Source organism: Oncorhynchus kisutch, linkage group LG25, assembly GCF_002021735.2.
Source record: "Oncorhynchus kisutch isolate 150728-3 linkage group LG25, Okis_V2, whole genome shotgun sequence".
NCBI classification, from domain to species: Eukaryota; Metazoa; Chordata; class Actinopteri; order Salmoniformes; family Salmonidae; genus Oncorhynchus; species Oncorhynchus kisutch.
Genome location: NC_034198.2, coordinates 22,927,145 through 22,934,064, shown reverse-complemented (window position 1 = coordinate 22,934,064; position 6,920 = coordinate 22,927,145). Strand labels below are relative to the sequence as shown.

Below are 6,920 nucleotides of genomic sequence, written 5' to 3'. Positions count from 1 at the left end.
GATGCTCTGGATCAACGTGTACGACACCATGTTCCTGTTCCCGCCAATATCCAGCAACTTCGCACAGCAATTGAAGAGGAGTGGGACAACAATTCCACAGGCCACAGTCAACAGCCTGATCTACTCTAAGTGAAGATGATGTGTCATACTGCAGGAGGCAAATGTTGGTCACACCAGATACTGACTGGTTTTCTGATCCACGTCCCTACCTTTTTTTAAGGTATCTACAAAGTATTACATGGACTTGCTCCTACCTATTTCTCGAATTTGGTCCTACCGTACATAACTACACGTATGCTACGGTCACAAGACGCAGCCCTCCTTACTGTCCCTAGAATTTCTAAGCAAACAGCTGGAGGCAGGGATTTCTCCTATAGAGCTACATTTTTATGGAATGGTCTGCCTATCCATGTGAGAGACGCAAACTCGGTCTCCACCTTTAAGTCTTTACTGAAGACTCATCTCTTCAGTAGGTCCTATAATTGAGTGTAGTCTGGCCCATGGGTGCAAAGGTGAACGGCAAGGCACTGGAATGATGAACCTCCCTTCCTGTCTCTGCCTGGCCGGCTCCCTTCTCTCCACTGGGATTCTCTGCCTCTGACCCTTTTATGGGGGCTGAGTCACTGGCTTACTAGTGCTCTTCCATGCCGTCCCTAGGAATGGTGCGTTACTTGAGTGGACTGAATCACTGACGTGATCTTCCTGTCCGTTTTGCACTCACTCGTGTAGTGGAGATTTCCGTTGGCTATACTCAGCTTTATCTCAGGGTAGTAAGTTGGTGGTCTGTTGATATCCCTCTAGCGGTGTGTGGGCTGTGCTTTGGCAAAGTGGGTGAGGTTATATCCTGCCTGGTTGGCCCTGTCCAGGGTTATTGTCTGACAGGGTCTCAGAGTCTCCGACCCCCCCCTGTCTCAGCCTACAGTATCTATGCTGCAATAATCTATGTGCCGGGGAGCTAGGGTCAGTCTGTCCTATCTGGTGAATTTCTCCTATCTTATCTGGTGTCCTGTGTGAACTTAAGTATATTCTCTCGAATTCTCCCATATCTCTCTCTTGGATGACCGGAGCCCAAGGACAATACCTCAGGACTACCTGGCCTGATGACTCCTGGATGTCCCCAGTCCAACTGGTCATGTTGCTGATCCAGTTTCTGCTGTTTTGCCTGTGGCTATGGAACCCTGACCTGTTTACCAGAAGTTCTACCAAGTCGTGTTGCTGCTTCAGTTTCAAATGTTCTGCCTGCGGCTGTGGAACACTGACCTGTTCATCAGACATGCTACCTTGTCCTGGACCTTCTGTTTTTGACCCTCTCTCTCGCTCCCTCCCTATTTCTCTCTCTACCGCACCTGCTGTCTCGACCTCTGAATGCTCGGCTATGAAAAGCCAACTGACATTTACTCCTGAGGTGCTGACCTGATGCACCCTCTACAACCACTGTGATTATTATTTGACCCTGCTGGTCATCTATGAACGTTTGAACATCTTGAAGAACGATCTGGCCTTAAAATGGCCATGTACTCTTATAATCTCCACCTGGCACAGACAAAAAAGGACTGGCCATGCCTCAGAGCCTGGTTCCTCTCTAAATGTATTCCTAGATTCCTGCCTTTTTAGGGAGTTTTTCCCAGCCACCGTGCTTCTACATTTGCATTGTTTACTGTTTGGGGTTTGGGGTTTTAGGCTGGGTTTCTGTATAAGCACTTTGTGACATCTGCTGATGTAAAAAGTGCTTTATAAATAAATTTGATTATAAATGTGATTTGATGCAAATCTGTATTCCCAGTCATGTGAAATCCATAGATTAGGGCCGGTTTAACATATTTCAATTAATTTATTTCCTTATATGAACTATAACTCAGTCAAATCTTTGAAATTGTTGCATGTTGCGTTTATATTTTTGTTCAGTGTAGTTAATAGATCAATAAGAAAGAGAATTCCAAACCTCTCTGCCAATAAGAGCTCATTTTAAGTTTTCCCCTTCCCACTCTGACCACTCCCAGATAGTCCTAGCTAAATTATTTCTTGAGTAATTGCTCTTTGCTAAGAGGCTATTGTTGTTTCTTTTTGACCATTTTAACTAAATACAATCAGATTAAGGTAATAATTTTTCCCCAGAAATTATTTGATTTTGAGATTTAAAAACGCTACATTGGTCTTTAATGTTATATCTTTCATACCTCCATACTTACCTTAGTTGTATGCGCAAAGCATCATGGGTGTTAAATGTGGTTATCACTGCATTATATGTTATGACCCCTATGTCCAGACTACACTCTGCGAATTGGACCCCGCAGACACTAGGGGACCCCCGACCCCAATTTATTTTTATATACAGTGCATTCTGAAAATATTCAGACCCCTTGACTTTTTGTTCTAAAATGTATTTAAAATATATATTCTAATCAATCTACACACAATACCCCATAATGACAAAGGAAAAACAGTTTTTTAATTATTTTTGCAAATTTATTAAAAAAAAACTGAAATATGACATTTCCTTAAGTATTCAGACCCGTATCTCAGTGTTTTGTTGAAGCACCTTTAGCAGCGATTACAGCCTTGAGTCTTCTAGGGTATGACGCTACAAGCTTGGCACACCTGTATTTGGGGAGTTTCTCCCATTCTTCTCTGCAGATCCTCTCAAGCTCTGTCAGATTGGATGGGGAGCGTTGCTGTACAGCTATTTTCAGGTCTCTCCAGAGATGTTCGATCAGGTTCAAGTCCGGGCTCTAGCTGGGCTACTCAACGATATTCAGAGACTTGTCCCAAAGCCACTCCTGTGCTGTCTTGGGTGTGTGCTTAGGGTCGTTGTCCTGTTGGAAGGTGAACCTTCGCCCCAGTCTGAGGTCCTGAGCACTCTGGAGCAGGTTTTCATCAAGGATCTCTCTGTACTTTGCACCGTTCATCTTTGCCTCGATCCTGACGAGCATTGACTAGCCTCCCAGTCTCTGCCACTGAAAAACATCCCCACAGCATGATGCTGCCACCACCATGCTTCAACGTAGGGATGGTATTGGCCAGGTGATGAGCGGTGCCTGGTTTCCTCCAGATGTGAAGCTTGGCATTCAGGCCAAAGAATTAATTCTGGTTTCATCAGACAAGAGAATTTTGTTTCTCATGGTTTGAGAGTGTTCAGGTGCCTTTTGGAAAACTCCAAGCGGGCTTTCATGTGCTTTTTATTGAGGAGTGGCTTCCGTCTGGCCACTACAATAAAGGCCTGATTGGTGGCGTGCTGCAGAGATGGTTATCCTTCTAGAAGGTTCTCCCTTCTCCACAGAGGAACTCTAGAGCTCTGTCAGAGTGACCATCGGGTTCTTGGTCACCTCCCTGACCAAGGCCCTTCTCCCCCGATTGTTCAGTTTGGCCCGGCAGTCAGCTCTAGTGTCACGTATACTCCCTCTCCCGCCTCTAGGTCGTCAGGCTGCTGATTATCCCACACACCTGTCACCATCATCAAGCGCACCAGCGCCTCTTGACACTCACCTGGATTCAATCACCTCCTTGATTATCTTCCCTATATCTGTCACTCCCCTTGGTTTTTTCCTCTGGTGTTATTGACTCAGTTTCATGTCGGTGCATTGTTTGTGATTCGTGTTTAAAGTTGTATTTATTAAAACACTCACTCCCTGTACTTTCTTGCCGACTCAGCCGAACTCGTTACAGAATAACACCTCACCTTAGGGAAGCATCAGGGAGTGTTTTTTTTTTGTGTCAGTGTAAATGACGTCGGGTCCGGGAGCCGCTACAGGCTCTCATGCCTCAGCCAGATCGCCAGGATCCCCTGCCTCAACCAGCTTGTCGGGCTTTCATGCCTCCGCAGGATCGCCAGTCTCCCCTGCTTCCACCTGCTCGCCAGGCTCCCCTGCTTCCACCTGCTCGCCAGGCTCCCCTGCTTCCACCTGCTCGCCAGGCTCCCCTGCTTCCACCTGCTCGCCAGGCTCCCCTGCATCCACCTGCTCGCCAGGCTCCCATGCTTCAGCCAGTCTGACAGGTTCCTGCGCCCCATGTTATGATATGATCTATGATAGATATACTTTCATGGTCTTGTTGTGCTACATATGAGGACATGACGAAGGGGTCATTGGCTTATGGTGTAGCTGACCCTCATTTCCGATTCATGTAGAATTTTTTTGAAAAATCTGGTGAAGTTGACCAAATCTCCGGACACATTTTCTAGGAATCATAGTTTTGAGGGAAATACTCCTTAAAGTCAGAGGGCTATTGCAATAAACGACATGAGATCCTTTTTCAATTAATCAATCTCTGACTTTACACATACTCTCTATTCAATGTACTATGAGAAACATTCCTCTGGTTCTGCAGGATTAGTAAATCACACCTCAAGGGAAAGAGGAGGAGGATGAGGGACAGAGGGCTCTGGTTGCACTTTCCTGCTCCCATCCAATCCCACGCCAACTCTGGTTCTTTTCTCTCTCCCGGAGGCCTTATGTCCAACCCTTGTTCCTTTCCTCCCAAACGCGCCCCTCTTCCTTAAAGGTATCTTCTTCCGAAACTTTCCCCTCCTCCTAAACGCCCTGTATGCATTTCTCAAGCAAGAATTGTGCTAGTACTGTCTGGGAGTGGTCTCAGTTGAGAGGGGAAAACTAGCTGTTTTTGGCAGTCTATTGATCTATTAACAAATTTACCGCCTAGTGATGTCACCAGGCAGGACAAAACTCAATCACACTAATCCAGGCTTAACTTCTAGGAGGCCTTTTCAAACAGCTCTTACACTAAAAGGGAATTATCATAATTTTTTAAATGTCACAGTATTATTCCAACCTACATACAGTACCAGTGAACAGTTTGGACACCTACTCATTCAAGGGTTTTTATTTATTTCGACTATTGTCCACATTGTAAAATAATAGTGAAGACATCAACACTATGAAATAACACATATGGAATCATGTAGTAACCAGAAAAGTGTTAAACAAATCAAAATATATTTTAGATTCTTCAAAGTAGCCACCCTTTTCCTTGACAGCGTTGCACACTCTTGGCATTCTCTCTTGCAGGTTCATGAGGTAGTCACGTGGAATGCATTTCAATTAACAGGTGTGCCATGTTAAACGTTCATTTGTGGAATTTCTTTCCTTAATACGTTGGAGCCAATCAGTTGTGTTACAAGTTACGGGTGGTAAACAGATGATAGCCCTATTTGGTAAAATACCAAGTCCATAAAAAAAGCTAAAATAAGCAAAGAGAAACGTGAGTCCTTCATTACTTTAATTATGACATGAACGTTAGTCAATCTGGAAAATGTCAAGAACTTTGACGGTTTCTTCAAGTGCAGTCGCAAAAACCATCAAGCGCTATGAAAGAACTGCCTCTCATGAGGACCGCCACAGGAAAGTAAGACCCAGAGTCACCTCTGCTGCAGAGGATAAGTTCATTAGAGTTAACTGCACCTCAGATTGCAGCCCAAATAAATGCATCACAGAGTTCCAGTAACAGACACATCTCAACATCAATGATTCCATGTGTCATTTCATAGTTTTGATGTCTTCACTATTATTCTACAATGTAGAAAATAGCAAAAATAAAGGAAAACCCTGGAATGAGCAGGTGTGTCCAAACCTTTGACTGGTACTGTATATTTTGTTTGGGAATATATAAACCACATAAATACTACACTTTATGATATAATAATACAATACTTACTATATAATTCTGTATTAAACTGTAGAATACTATAGTACTGCAGTATCCCTTGATCATGTGTAGTACTTAGTATAGCATTTGGTAGTATACTGTAGAATACTATTGTAAATACTACAGCATTATACACAAAAAAAACACTGTAGTAAATACTACAGAAATGTTCGCAAAACACCACAGTCTACAAAAACAATTTTTTGGGGAACTATAGTAAATACTACAGTATTTAATTTGTCTATACCCTGCCCATTCTCTTCCCCTATATACCAATTTGTGCCACCTGTAAGTGCGAAACCTACATGCCATGTATAGACCATACTGTGTTCCCTATACTTACAGAAAAGAGACGAAGCTCTGAACTCTCCATTCAGAACCCAGTCCTACCTACTTACAGGTTATGAAATGTGCTCTATCAGTATTTCTCCAGTAGGTTTCCTCAAGGAGAAAGCCCCCCACTTCTATATCAAAGATAACAACAAAAACCCTTCAGTAAATACTACCGTATACTATACTACAGTCCTCAAAAACACTACACTAATTACTAAAGTATACTACAGACCACAAAAACACTACATCAAATAATACAGTATACTACAATCAGCAAAAACACTACAGTAATTACTATAGTATTTACACTGAGTGTAGAAAACATTAGGAACACCTTCCTAATATTGAGTTGGACACTCTTTTTCCCTCAGAACAGCCTCAATTCCTCAGGGCATGGACTGTACAAGATGTCAAATGCATTCACAGGGACGCTGGCCCATGTTGACTCCAATGCTTCCCACAGTTGTGTAAAGTTGTCTGGATGTCCTTTGGTCGGTGGACCATTCGTGATACACAAAGAAAACTGTTGAGCGTGAAAAAATTGTTGCAGCTCTTGACACACTCAAACCGGTGCGCCTGGCACCTACTACTGTACCCCGTTCAAAACTTTTGTTTCTCTCATTCACCCTCTGAGTGGCATATCCATGTCTCAATTGTCTCAAGGCTTGAAAATCCTTCTTTAACCTGTCTCCTCCCCTTCATCTACACTGATTGAAGTGGATTTAACAACTGACATAAATAAGGGATCATAGCTTTCACCTGGATTCCCCTGGTCAGTCTATGTCATGGAAAGAGCAGGTGTTCCTAATGTTTTGTGCACTCAGTGCACTACTCTTTTTTTAACTACAATATGTATACTATAGTAAACAGTAAATACTACAGTGAATACTTCAGTAAAGTCCGCAAAAACACTACAGTCACATTTTTGATTG

General features: G+C 43.2%; 1 non-coding gene across 1 annotated transcript; it reads left to right on the top strand.

Annotated features, from left to right (window-relative positions):
* The first annotated feature begins 6,061 nt into the window (after positions 1 to 6,061).
* On the top strand, positions 6,062 to 6,114 carry LOC116357531 (U7 small nuclear RNA). Its single transcript, XR_004205552.1, has one exon. It is a non-coding gene; the product is annotated as a U7 small nuclear RNA (small nuclear RNA).
* The last annotated feature ends 806 nt before the right edge of the window (positions 6,115 to 6,920 follow it).